The following is a 15036-nucleotide window of genomic DNA, read 5'->3' on the forward strand; positions in this document are numbered from 1 at the left end:
TTATGTGTGGGACAGTTATTAGACCAGTATTTGCAGTGCTTTTTGGGTCTTTACACTCAAAGCATGTATGCAGTAAATATTTGCTATGGGAGGGGGGAGGGGGGAGGGGGGAGGGGGTGGGGGCTGGGGCAGGGGGGGGGGGGCGGTGGAAGTGTTGTGTGTTTGTGTGTGTGTGTATATATATATATATATATATATATATATATATATATATATATATATATGCTATTAGATCAGTATTTGCAGAGCGGTATGCATGTGTTTATGTGCAGCGCAGTTATTAGACCAGAATTTGCAGGGCACTGTATGGGCTGAACTGTTATTAAACTAGTATTTGCAGAGCTGCATGTATTTACGCACAGGAACAATTTGGCAATCAATATATATGTGTGTAGCTGTATGCATGCTAATGTGAAGAGCAACTTGTAGAAATAGGTCAGGAATGCACATCTGTGCTGCATATTTAGTATATTGATGTGTACTAGACAGAGCACTGTCTAAATTTGTAAAGTAAGTGTGGCGAAACCGACCTCGCCACGTGTCCTTGGAGGGGGCTGATTGCCCGCCTCTTGCCTTTGGACTATGGACCAGACTTTATGGGAATGTGATACCCCAGATAGCCATACCATGGAGCCTATTCATATAATGAAAGACTATGGGAAAGACTTTAGCTCCATGGCAATTGTACTGTGTGAGTAGGATCTGCGCGCTATTCGGTAGTTTTGTGCGTGCAGATCCCAGCTATCTGGGGATAGGTGAAATGTCTGTGTGTTATGTGTAAATGTGACTTTATGTATTTTAAAGTGTTTTATGTCGTTTTGCAACCATGTGGTTAATGGAGTCTGCCTTTAGTCCTGGATAATTGAAGATTATACTAGCTTTAGTGTACTAATAATCTTAATTTTAGTAATGACAGGAGGCGAATATTTGCATATCTTTCTTTACTGAAAACTCCAGCAGCATAGAAACAGTAACAACCAATCAGAGAAAAGATATGGTGCCCATAAAAGGCCCTGTCTATGACATCACTTCCTCTTTCTTTGAAGCGAAACAATAAATATCAACAATAAACATAATCATATTACGTCAACAGTTCCACAACATATTAGAATAATCAACTCCAGTAGTTCCGTGATGTAGAGTTATGGAAGGTGAGTCTTTGTCTTGATGAGAAGACGTTCACGCTGTAAGAAAAAGAAAAAGGTGAAAGGACTCTGGCGTGGTAGCTTGTCCGCATACAATAAACATTAAGAATCTGATATACCAATGGATACTAGAAAGAGTAACATATCAATATATATTAATTCTAAAGCAATGATATTTAAGAATCTATAAAACACAACATAATTCAAGGTACATGTCTAATAATTCAACCTATACAAGTCTCTCAAGCCACATATCTAAGTAGCAAACATACAACCATAACGTACTTACCTTCCTGAACATAAAGGGTAAATTCAGTTCAACACGAGAAAACATGGGAGGGATCCTATAGGGTGGGAAATATTCGCCTCCTGTCATTACTAAAATTAAGATTATTAGTACACTAAAGCTAGTATAATCTTCAATTTTACCACATGACAGGAGGCTTCATATTTGCATTTTTAAAGCTTAGAATTGACCAGTGTGAAGGAAGTATGAGATGTTTGCCGAAATAGAGCGTTCTAAACGTACCCTCTCGCGCTCAAACCATGCATCGTATAATGTCGGTTAGGGAAGCGTCGGCCGAAAAGGACTTGTGGGTCCACCTCTCCCTTGACCGAGTGGGTTCCGAAACAAAGGTTCGACGCCCGCTAGATGCAATAGCCAGCGGATCCATCTGGCCAGTGTAGCGGTAGACACCTCTCCATGAGGTTCCACATCAGAAGTCAGGATTAGACCCGTCGCATGAATACGAAGGGGGAATGATTTCGGTATACCCCATTAGCGTTCCGACCACACCTAGTTTGGTGTCTGACACCAAGTATGGGTATGACACTGAAGATGAACTGGACTTAGTTCGTCTCGATATGGTAAAGGTAATCTCGTCTGGTGTGATAAAGAAAAAACATCCATATCGAAAGCCCTAACGTCCGTCACCCGTCTAAATAAGACGAGGCATAACAAGAGGGCTAGTTTGGCTGAAAGTTGTTTCAGTGACAAACAAGGATTGTCCTGCTATTCCCCAAGGAATCACAGCACCACATCCACCTGCCAGAGGTGTGAATACTTGGGTGCCGGGTCTCGATAATTCGGCACCCCGTATTAGTCGACAAACCAGTAGATCTTGACCTACAGGTCCGCCCTGTACCGGAACGTGCGCCACCGATATGGTGGATCCGATCACGTTGAGGGATCGATATGACCGCCCCAACGAGACCAGGTGTGACAGATAGATAAGGATCGGTGGGGCAGGTGCGGTAAAGGGATCGGAATCCCTTTCCACCCACCAAACACTCCAGGCCGATCAGGCAGAAATATAGCATTTCCTGGTGCCGGGAGCCTGAGTCCCATCAGAGGTCTTAGTTGGTGCAATAGGTCGTGGACATTTCAGGCGGCCCTGAAATCGTCCAGTCCACTAGTGCCAGTCGTCCTTCCATGACAAATGAGTGGGCTTCCCCTTGAGGTCCCGTCAAAAGTAGAGGGAAGGTAGGGAGTGGTAGAGGGTCTCCGCGAGACGCCCCCAGGCGATCCGGGAACCGCGGTTGGCATTGTCCGAGGGGTGTCATGAGCAGGAGCGATATCCTGTGTGTGCGTGTGTATCGAGGCACCCTTGCCATTGTGGAGAGCGGTTGGGTCCGTTTGTATGGGTTCGTCCACCACTACGCATCTGGAGGAAGAGTCAAAGATCGATTTGCCGATCCAAGTTTGCAAGTGAAGTAGTCACCATCGGAATTCCGTCCTCACTTCTGCCGACAGTGGGATCCAGTGGTCGCATGAGTCATCGGCGTGTACGTATCTAGTCAGCAGTCGTTGCATGGCCCTGTAGTGTAGTGGGCCAGGGAATATCGATTGTACGGAGGAGGAGAGGAGGAGGGGAGGAGAGGGATCCCACAATACGGTGAGTATTCTGAGAGGAATCGTATCCAACCTTAGAGCGTGTCCGATATCCATCCGTATATGGGTGATCTTGTCGTGGACCGACGCGGAACGTAGTTCTCCAAGCCGATGTCGAAACCGAGGAACTGACCCGACACAGATGGGGGAGTCGATTTGTCTGCGTACTACCAAAAAAAACCCGTGGAGTCCAGAACGTGAACGTAAAATTTGACCGCAAACGTAGCCTGGATTCGCAAAGGGTCAGCAAGTCTTCCAGGTACACGAGACATCGCACGTCCAAACTCGCGGATGTGAGCACTCACCAGCTTCAGTAGCTTTGTGGGTACCACGGAGTCGTAAACTGCTGTGTTAGTCCTCATCACTGGGATCAGAGGAGAACTAGGTAGTTTAGGGTAGCGGATATTGACAAGTATGTGTCCTCGGGGCCCAGATGTGTAAACCAGTCGTTATCGTTCAGGAGGTCCAGTAGAAGGTTGATTTTCTCCATCCTGAAGCGTTTGTATACCGCGTGATACCCTTGGTGATAGGTTGACTCGCTAGTAGATGAAGCGGTTGGTGGTTCGGTTCCGCTACCGACCAGTCCTCCCAAAAACACCTTTCCCCGAAGGGGTGTGGAGGATTTGCTTCAGCGAGGTTTGGGCTAAAGTTAGTGTGGTGGGTAAGTTCCCGCCGTCAAATAGTAGGATTTGTGCTTCTGGGCCGAATACTAGTCGTTCTCACGTTCCCCTTCCTCAGACGGTGAGTTGTCTTCGTGTGAGTGATCTAGTATGTCCAACTGCGTGGTGGATAGTAGTCTTCTTTGTCGGAAGATTGTGGTGGACAGGGTTGCGGATTCCCAGTGTTCCGTCTACTTGGTCTGTTCGATGGGCGACTTGCCTTAGACCTTAGTGGCAGGGGGTTGGAGCCCTTCCCTTGCCGTTTTGACATGAAAGGTCGTGGGGTTGGGATTCGAACCCACGCCTCCAGAGAGACTGGAGCCTAAATCCAGCGCCTTAGACCGCTCGGCCACGCTACCTTGCTGCTGCTGAGGTCTTCAGCAAGCAGTTTGGGGCAGAGCTCATAACAAGAAAACCTTCTCCACTGAGGCCGCTACTGCGTCGTTTATCAGTGCCTGGAAGTCCTAGGGGGTTGAGAGTGTTCTCCATGACCCGTTCTCGTCCTGTTGGGAAATAGTGTTAGTCAGTGGGAGTAGTGTTTGAGGGTCAGCACGTAGGGGTGCTAGACTTCTGGTAGCACTGGGGGTCACCCAGGTAAAGCGGCTTGAATTGCCTGCATCAGATTGTCTGAGTGTATGAAATACTCATGTCAAGTGTAGAGGGGTCACCTCCATTAGTTTAATCCGGCTATTGGGAGCTGTGGCGTAGGCGCGATTGAACGGTAGTGCTGGTCCGGTTAGCCGGGTTCATAAATGCACGCCCGAGCTGTATGCACGGATGTAACTATACAGGCTTATTATAGAAGCGCGTGGGGCCTGTCTCCATAAGGTCTGCAGCCGCAGGGCCCACGTGTATTCGACTGGGGTCATCCCAGGTGGTGTGCCATGGTAACCCAGAGGACACACACATTATACTTGTTGGCACCTACCAAGTATTGCATGCATGTCTGGGGGTCACCCCAGGTGGTGTGCCATGAAAATTTACTCAGAGGACACCCACGTTCAATATGTACGCCAGGTACAGTAACTGTACAGATATGTATCCCTGTGAAGGGTACTCCGCAATACACTCAGTTCACTCATGATCCTGCCTGCAAATCGTATCCAGCAAGGTGGTACTGTTGCTTTAATGTAAAAACTGCCAGGCAGTGTTTAAACATCCATATATGTATGCAGTAATCAGTGATAAAGTTGAGGCATAGGACTTCCTGTATTCCATCGGGGTTCACCCCGGGTGGCGTGCCGTGGTAATCCAGAGGACACCCACATCAACGTAATGGTCTATGAATGACCCTGCATGCATATCTGGGGGGTCACCCCAGGTGGTGTGCCATGAAAAATACCCAGAGGGCATCCACATCAACGTAATGGTCTATGAGTGACCTTGCATGCATATCTGGGGGGTCACCCCAGGTGGTGTGCCATGAAAAATACCCAGAGGACACCCACATCAATGTAGTGGTCTATGAATGACCTTGCATGCATATCTGGGGGGTCACCCCAGGTGGTGTGCCATGAAAAAATACCCAGAGGACACCCACATCAGCTTGCACCCTTGGGTACATGAATATAATATGACCCTGTGTAGGGTAACTAATATGATCTTCCCTTTGGAGGGTATAGTATTGCCAAATCCCCTGAGGGGTGATGTAATATTTCATATTGCCCTGCAGGGACCCTTTAAGTAGTATGCTCAGTATAAGGGCAGATAATGAACCAATGATAGTTTACATCCATTCATAAGTCATAACTTGTTAGAATTATGTCAATAATTAAGTTTATTTAATTACTATAAAACTAAAAACAAACATACAAACATACAGAGAATATTTTAAGGTGCTTAAAAAGGCAATATGTTTATGAGCCACAATAAAAAGGTATACAGTATGTTCTCTAAAGCCTCATACTGCCTGCTTGTTCACCCTGCTCTGCAAGGGTTATTTACTCAGTGTAATCCAACTGCCAGAGATAGATGCAGTTAGGGGAGAAAAATTGCCCTGAGGGCAATCCCCCAAGTTCGCTGCGGCGGTCGGGTGATTCCCAGACCGCCGTGTGTGAAGGTAGGGCGGCCGTCGCGGGTCTCGCGAGCCGCGAGATCCAAGATGGCCGCCGGCCGTGTGAACAAGAACTACCCGCTCGCGGCCGCGAGCGGGCCGGAAAAAAACGCGGCAAAAAAGGAGAACTCAACCCCGGCTACCCCCCACCCGTCCCCACCCAGCCCCCTGTATGTAACGAGTGCAGGTCCGCGCGGTGAACGCGGCACGGACAGCCGTGACGCCCGCGGACCGCCGGGCCGATATATACAAGCACAATAAATCAATAAAGATAACAAATCCGATGAGGCAGGGGAACTGAATAAGGGAAGGAAAAAGGGGACAGGTTATAGATAGTCAGGGTGAGAAAAACAGCAAAGACAGCCTCCACCCGTCCCCACACAGTCCCCAGTAGTGTCCGCAGGGCAGGTCCTCGCGGCGAGCGCGGCACGGATTGCAGCCGCGACGCCCGCGGACCGCCAGAAACAGAAACAGGGATTAAAGGCAAACACTACCAAGTAAATGCAGGAGGCACACAGAGAATGGGGGAACAGGGAGACAGGCTAGGCAGCCAGGGGAATACAAAGTACAAGGAAATAGAAAAATCAAGTACAATAATGATAGTAAAGTACCAACAAATAAGAATATTAGAGAGGTAAAAAATACTCTGACCTGCTTGAGGCTGGAGCAGCAAAGAAAGAGGGAGTGATGTCATAGACAGGGCCTTTTATGGGCACCATATCTTTTCTCTGATTGGTTGTTACTGTTTCTATGCTGCTGGAGTTTTCAGTAAAGAAAGATATGCAAATATGAAGCCTCCTGTCATGTGGTAAAATTGGATTACTTCTCCAATTAACTCCAGGGCAGAAGGGAGGAAACCAGGGTGCATTGTGGGGATGTTTTTCTGCCAGCCAGAAAGGAACAAAAGAGTAACTTTTGAACCCCTGGTCTGATCCATGCCATTTTTTAATATGTTGTTCCCCTGAATGGATTGATTGTGGATATGTATTTTTATGTGAATGTGATGTATGGTTTTAGAGTTAGGAAAGTTGTGTAAAAGTATATTTTAAACTGTATGCATAATGGGATTATGTGTCACACTAAGGGGAGGGGATGTGTGGGAGGTAACATCTATGTCATTGGTTCTTTTATGCCTCCCCCTGGGTGTGGCCTGTATGTGTGAGTTGGAAATAAAAGCCAGGCTGGATGAGCCAGTCCTCAGTTCCTGTTTTACCCTCAAAGTGATGTGTCGTCTCATTATTGGGGGGAAGGATTTATTGCATGCTGTTCCAGTTGACTGCTAGGAGTACAAGCCTATTCGTATGGTTCCTATTCAATGGTCTACAGCATTCATATGCTTGGGAGAATTTAAAAGGTTTCTCGGATTCAGTGTTCGTGTGTCTCCAGTCGGGAGAATGGTGTTTGCAGTAGCTGCCTGTGCATCTGTAAAGGGGATTATCGCCTAAACTGGGTTTTATCCTCTTGTAAGTGAAACGGTCCGTTACAGTAAGATAAGGTGCAGATCTTTGTACGTGTTTATTATGATACTGCTGGTTAAGTAACACGTGGTTACAGCAGTGACTGTGATCATATGTATGAAGTCATAGAGTTTTATTCACTAAGCTGTCGATTCAGAAGACCTGACACAAAAGAATGATACCCATTATAGTAACCATAATAATAAGATAATAAACAATAAATAAACTATTTTCACGAGAGTGAAGGGTGAGTTTCCCAAACTGTGCATTGTCAGGAAACAGGATCTTATTAAATAATGATGTATTATAACACAGCATACAGATGTATAAAATTGTAAAGATTTGGAATAGGACAAAGATGGCTATTCTCTACACCAAGTTGATGAGACAAGAGCCTACACACATTCCCCACCCCCTGTCACGTCATACTCAGAATTCGTGTTCAGGTACAGATGACTCAGTTTATACTATCTTTAAATCTTATCCAGACATGGTTTCCATGAGGACTGGATTTAAGATTTTTTTTTTCCCCAAGTGAAGGTTTACAACATGTGATCCTTGTGAAGAGCTATTCCAACCCATACAATTCAAGCAAAACTTATGTGGTTATCACGTTACAACATTTAACCCTTATTCTTTAAAACAACTCTCCAAGTACATAAAACACTGCAGCCAGCTGTTAAAATGATGGTTTCAGGAATGCCCTGGCTCTACCCTTATTTTAATATGGTTTGATAACTTACCTAGGTCTAGCTGGGCACTCAAGCCCTGAAGCCGGTCTAGCTCAGCAGATAGAAGACAGATTGCTCCATAGAGGAAAGCAGAGCCATGCAGGACTCTACTCATTGGCTAAGAGTATCAGCTGAGTGACAGTGAGTGAGGTCATGCTTCTGCCAAACTTTATTCTGCACAATGCTTGGGAAGAATAGATATAACCACATACCTGGTAAAAACAAAAAGACACTGTGGCTGCTTCATCTCATCAAAGTGGTGATAGTGTCTGGAGTCCCAAGACACTATCCTTCTATTCACTGTTAAAGGTATGGCTAGAAGGAAGTGTGTAGTCTCTAAGTTAGCCACACCTCCAGTGGTGGCAGGGCTATAGGAAGCCAGGGAACCTCATTTAGTTTTAAACTGTTTAAAAATGGTTTAACACTGAATGGAGGAACCGTGCCAGGGGACTCCAGGCACTATAACTAATTCAATGAGGTGGAATGGTCATAGTGTCTACAGTGTCTCTTTACGTTATCAAGCCATACTAAAACATTGCACCATGGGATGGCACTAGGGCATTCCTAGAACCGTAACCATTACAACAGACAGTTGTGATTATGGTGTTTACAGAGTTTGGTTGATGCTCCAAAAGCCGAGCATACCTTGCTGAGTCCGAATCAGGGAAGTCTGCTGGACATCACCTGTGTCCACATCTGAGGCCTACTGGATCTGTAGTGCTATCGGTGAGGAGATGCGACCAATCTCCTACCAGTGGGCGCGCAACTTACAACTGAATGCTTGGGGGCCTCTTTACCCCCTCCCTTTTGGACTGGTGGGGAATATTTCGGTGCCCACTGCTAAGCCTGTTCCAGGAAGACTGGATGAGGAATCTTGCAAGCCAAGCGGCTTGTCCAAGATGGCCACCGCATTGACACCTCAGCAATATCAAATGAGCCTATCAGGCCAGAACTGGAGAGAAGCCTTCTGGGATCGTCTCGCTAAGTGACAACCAACATTCACCCCTCCTGTTTTGCAGACAGCCTGTGAAGCAGTGTCAGTTACCTGTTCCTCTTCTAGGCTGGGGCCCCAATTGGAGTTCCCTCGATGCCCACGGGGAAGATCGCATTCCAGAAGACCCAGGGGCCCACAATCCCACTGCTCAGAACAGGGAGATCCATGGACTAAGGGCACTGGCTCCCTTCAAGGCCCAGAGTCGAAGCTACAGGGATCTGCTGTGCTACGGGCTACTGACCACCCACTTTTTGCACATACAGCACTACCTGACATGCCCTGTGCCGGGGAGAGGGAGCAATATACCTGACATGGATATGGACTCTTTGTTATGGCCTTCACATGGAGTTGGTTGATTACAGACGACAATATCTCTTTTTATACAACTCCTGTTGCCTGAAAATTTTAATTATTGATGTGCTCAGCGTTGATATTTGCTATTCCTCTTAACCTTTCACTACCTGCTAACACCCAGTGGCACCACTACTAATTAATCACCCAGCCAGCCAGTTTAGTACGGGATGGCATGCATATTAGTGAAACAGCAAATGTTCTTATCGCCTGTCTTTACCTTATTTAGCTTGCAATCTTACAATCTCTACTATGTCTACCTATGACCGAGGATCCTATAGTTAGCCATTGTTGAGCGTAAACATGTAGTTTAGCATCTTCATATAATATGAAGAAATTGTGCATCATTTTCCAATGTCACATTACTGCTTATTAGTGTAGTCTACCATACTTGTTCTTGCTGTTGTGGCATGACGACTTTGTCTGTAAATGTTTCTTTGTGCAGAACAAAAACAAAAAATAATGTAAACTCTCTACACTCTTCGTCTTTGCATCAAGAAAACAGCTATGACCTTTGACATAAAAATATTGCTGTTCATAGTTGGGGGGACATTATTTAGAGTTGTGTATTCTGCATAGATACAGACAGAAGAGAATGCAGCCCTGACAGGTTATTTAGTTCCTCTTTAAAGGAAAACATCTATACAGAAAGACAGGGAGGTGAGTGGGGCTTAATAGTCTAAATGCCATTTTGCAATTATTGTATATAATGTATATATTGCTGGGAAGGAATGAGTTAGGAGTACAAGTCAAATGATATACGGTATTTCAAAATGTATTAAAGTGAAACAAAAAAAAAATTATCTAATTCTGCATGTTGCAGTATTTACACAGTGTACAGTATCTCACAAAAGTGAGTACACCCCTCACATTTGTGTAAGTATTTCATCTTTTCATGTGACAACACTGAAGCCATTAATGTCTAAGCCTTCGTTGTAAACTATTCTAGAAACCTATTTTCACACAAGAGATACGTTTACCCCACTCCTCTTAGAATGTAAGCTCATTTGAGCAGGGCCCTCAGAACCTTCTGTTCCTGTGAGTCCAGCTTGTCTTGTTGCAACTACTTGTTTGTTAGTCGACCTATTGTACAGAGCTGCAGACTTTGTTGCTTTATAAACAATAAAAAAATAATGAAACAATTCATTTTCTGTCAATGATCCAACATATTCACTAGTTTAGTCCAATATTCAAACAATGTGTTTTGGTCATAAAAGCGCCATTACATTCTGTAGCACTGTAGAAAAGTACCAAGTTAGGTAAACTGCCCGTAACCAACTTCCAGACCGAGAGGGAGACTTATCAAAGCAACAATAGTTAGGGGCAAAGTGCTAAATGAAAATAAGGAGCAATCGCTATGGAAACCAGTAAATGCCCCTTAACATTTAGCAATACAGTAGGTACACAGAATAGCTAGTTATATCGCTGAGGAATTCCAGAACGGGACGAAACGCGTAAACTTTTACTTGTCTACAGACTTTTTATTTTGGATCTGTGATCCTGATTGCTGCTGTATCATCTACTGAATATCTGGATACCACTGTGATGTGGAGACATGCTGTTTATCTTTTTTTTTTTTAAATTCTTTATTTTTTTCGTGCATATTGAAGGTAACATCCAACATGTTTCTCCGCTTTGCCCCAACAGCTGCAGCGGGATTTGAACAACATATAGCATTTGTATGGTTAAAGTCAGTCATTACGATAATTGTTTTGCACTTTTTAATTGTTTGATTGTGTATGTTGTGGTGTAGCTGGGATGGGTTATAGGAGTGGTTGCGAGTGTGTATTCTGAGATTGTGCAGTGATTTGTCTGGATTGGTAGTGTGGATGTGTCGGGTCGGGCTGTTCGTTTTGGAGCTATCGTATCGTGGCATGTCGTGTATTTAATGAAGGTGGGTGAACTGGCCCGCCATAGGTAATACCCCTTACCAAGGGGGTAGCGGGGGGGGAGAGGGCTGGCCCGTGTGGAGACGGTCTCTTGCCATGTAGTGCCCTGTTTCCAGGTGTTGTGGGTCAAGGGGTGGTAGGTTCCCTTTGAGGGGGCTGTCGTGTGTGTAGTGCTGTAACACCTATGTAACATCTACGTAATATCTACAAACTACTTATAACAGGCTCTGGCATAACACATTGCGAGCAGGTGTAGTCTCTTAAGGGTTCAAGTCCCTGGGTGAGTGGCCGGGTTGGCACCTGGAATAAACTGGGCAACTTGGGAGGGATTCCAGCTCTGTGAGTTTGTCCGTCTGTCGGTGGTTATCGTCTGGGGTGGTATGCCCAGTGCCGTGAGGAGGGTTGGGGCGTCTGCCAGCGACGAAAGCTTGTGTAACGTTCCTTCATGGTCCACCACTAGTAGTCTTGGGGACATCCAGCGATATTTAATACCGGCTGCTCTTAGCTGGCTTGTGAGTGGTTGTAGAGATCTCCGCCATTGCAGGGTGGACCTCGTGAGGTCCTGATAGAAGGTGAGGCTAGCGCCTTCAAAGATGAGCGGCGTCTTACCCCGCACCGCCGACCAGATGGAGATTTTGTCGTGGGAGTGTGAGCATCTCACTATGGCGTCCTGTACAGCTGTTGCTGGGGCCTTGCTGGACTTCGGCAGGCGGTAGGTCCCGTCCAGGGAGACTTTTTTGGCATGTGCAGCTGGCAGGATGGTAGCCACCAATCGCCTCACATAGTGTGGGAGTTCCTCTGGGGTTACCATGTCTGGGATGCCCCTTATCTTAAGATGGTTTTTCCTTGATCTGTCGTCTAGCGTGGCTTGGTGTATTAAGAGTGATTGTTGCGTGGTTTGTAGTTGTTGGATGGCTTCCTGTACTGTGGTCATACCTTGTTTGAGGTCTGCAATGTCTCCCTCTGCTGTTCTCACTTTGTCATTGACCCTCTGCAGGTCTGCCTTTATAACTGCCACATTAGCCGCCAGCAGGGTTTTAATTTCTCCCACCAAGTTTTGAAAATCCCTCTGGGTGACTGGGGCTGATCCCTCTTCTGTAGCCTGTGTGGTGTGCCCTGCGCTGGGCAGGCTGTGTGTTGGTCTCGCTCAGTGGAGGATTCTCCTGTGCATCCACGGCCCTGTTGCTCCCAGATGGCGCCATTTTTGGTGGAGGCTGCCTCTGGAGCATATCTCCAATATTCTGCGCCCCTGATGGTGTGTGTGGGGGCGATTTTTGGGACCTGCGTCCCATCTCGGCGGCTGTTGCGACCTGAGGTGTCGGCCTGTCTCCTATCGCACCCGGCGGTGAGTATGCGCCGAACAGTGCTGCCAGGTCCAGGCCTTGGGTGGTGTAGTAGGCCCCAGTTTTCCGTTTCTTCCGTGGCGCCTTGGCCGCTTGGAAGAACGGCATGTGGCGTGTCGGGGTTGCGCCCTCGGTGCTTGTGGGTGTTCCGCCTGCTTGAGTGGGTTTTTTGGGGGTATTTTGGGGTATTTGCCGAGTATTTTGTCGGAGCTGATGTTATTTGCGTCCGCTCCGGTTCAGGTGCAGGCTCTGCCCCTGCTGTTTATCTTTTGATACATTGTAAGTGCAACATGTAGAATACATTTGTTATATTTTTATACAGTCTGCCCTATCTCTCTTCTCTCCTTATACTCAAGAAGATACACTTATACCAAGATCTCTATGGCTGGATGAGTCCTTATACTCATGCACTTACCCTAATATTGAGGGAGACGCACCTTAATCAACTACTTTCTAGTGAGTTTCCTACCACCCCACACCCCCTGCTTGTGCTTATTGTATTGCACCATATTTGTGTTTTATTCCACCAGATATACAGTGCTTATGGTAGATCCTACCAACTACTATACAGGTTGTACTATTTATCACTTCTGGTGATTGTACACACTTTGGTTTCTTCTTTTTTTGCATTACTTGTAACTTTGAGTGTCTCTAGGGAACACTTTAACCCAAGGTGACTTGTGTGCCTCAGAGCAAATAGTGACCATTTTTTTTGTGTGTTGTACACAGAAAAGCACCTGTTTTGAATTCATAAATCTACCCCCCAAATATTCAGTGCGCTGGCCGGCCTCACCACTACCTGCGAGACAGATCCAGGTTGTGGCTCATGATGAGGGCATGTTAATGTGGCACTGGTGCATGATGGTGCTTCAGCCGACATGTCTACAAACAACGTGCTTCCTTTCTAAGGAGAGTGTGCTCTCTTCCTGCCAACAGTGTGCTCCTTCCTATGGCCAGTTCTTGCTTTTTATGGACAGTGTGCATCCTTGCTATGAATGGTTGAACAAGCTTGTAGCTTTTAGTTTGCTTTAAGGCTCTCAGCACAGATTAGCCTAATTAGATCCTCTTTACAACAAAGAAATTATCCCTCCCCCCAAATAAGCTTTATGGACTACACCAGCCGCTCCACGCTTTCCTCCCTCCTCTCACTGAACTACTTCCTCTACATGGTGTATAACTCTGGGCCGCTAGGGACCCTGGATGAAGGGATTTTATGGGTGTTCCTGCTTAAACACAACTGGGTCCATCTGTGCATTCTCTTACTGCAAGGCTTTTATTTTCCGGGAATCCTGACATTTAAAGGGACATACAATGTTGACTGACCATTTATAGTAATACATATTTTTACAATTAAACGAATGGCTTCCCACTAGAGGATTTTCCAAAGTTCATACCATAACGTCCCAAAAGTGCTTGTTTTTGCTCCATATTTGTTCAAAAGAATATTTAAATAAAGGCATTTCTTATTGTTACATTATTGCACATTGTAGTTTTTATCTGCCCTCTATGCAACACCTCTTTCTATAGACATAAAATAATCTTCCAGAGTCCCACCCACTGCTCTGTTTAATTGCGCTCCAGTTTTTTCCATATTTCACAGGCTTTCAAAAGTAAAAAGATGCTGACTCTTCAAAGGCACTTTATTAATCTTGCGGTGAAGGATGAATGGGACTTGATTAATCTACAGTTTCTCATCTTCCAGTAATAACTTAGCAAGAAACTCATTAAATGGCAACCTAATTACTATGCATTTATGTTCGTTACTGAGCTACAACTCAGCAGAAAAACCGTTCCACTTTGGTCATGTAATGGTTAAGTGTCTTTTACATGGTAGCAAGATAAATAGTGTAAGTTGCCAAGAGACAGCACTTTGACAGTATACCTTGAGTAAAAGTCATTGCTGGTTGAGAGTATGGGAGTGGTGTTGTGGTTATGATATAAGGAGTCCCCTGATGCCGTAACAGGAATGTAGCTTTCGGACTGTTTTGACGCTTACTTGGGTCAGATGACACTCTTATGTAACAAATGGTGTCCAAATAGGGATATGAACTATTGTTAAACTGGTATGGTTACTTTTGCTTTAGCGATATCCTCAGGGCTGAAAGCAATACAACTGCCCAATGGACACAGCTTCATGTCAAATTTGAAAACAATTGGACTACTTACTGTGAGACAACACCAGGGGATGCTTAACACTATAACTACTGCAATGGGCTGTAGTGATTACAGTTCCAAAACTAGGAATTGTAATGAATAGACAAGGGATTTGCAGATTTTACAGCACAGTAGCTAAACTAAAAATATATTTCTAAATCTTCACAATTCCTGTTTAGTTACTAACCCTGTAATAATAAAGAAGTCATAAGAACTAAAGTGTTTGAAGCAAAACTAATTTAGTTGAGTTTTATTTTTTTTTTAAGCTTGAAAGAAAAACCTGAGTAAAATATCAGGAAGATCAAACCTACTTAAAGAGGAACATTCATTTTCAAGTATGTTTTTTATTATTATTATTATTATTATTAT

The 15036-nt window shown here is 45.2% G+C and overlaps 1 protein-coding gene and 1 non-coding gene across 8 annotated transcripts in view; both read right to left on the bottom strand.

The window, feature by feature from the left end:
* The window catches only part of DOCK3 (dedicator of cytokinesis 3), a 292905-nt gene that overhangs the window by 236530 nt on the left and 41339 nt on the right, over positions 1-15036 (bottom strand). The window lies entirely within an intron of this gene.
* On the bottom strand, positions 3970-4054 carry TRNAL-UAG (transfer RNA leucine (anticodon UAG)). The gene has a single exon. It is a non-coding gene; the product is annotated as a tRNA-Leu (tRNA).

The sequence above is a fragment of the Pelobates fuscus genome, chromosome 7, assembly GCF_036172605.1.
Source record: "Pelobates fuscus isolate aPelFus1 chromosome 7, aPelFus1.pri, whole genome shotgun sequence".
Classification (NCBI taxonomy): Eukaryota; Metazoa; Chordata; class Amphibia; order Anura; family Pelobatidae; genus Pelobates; species Pelobates fuscus.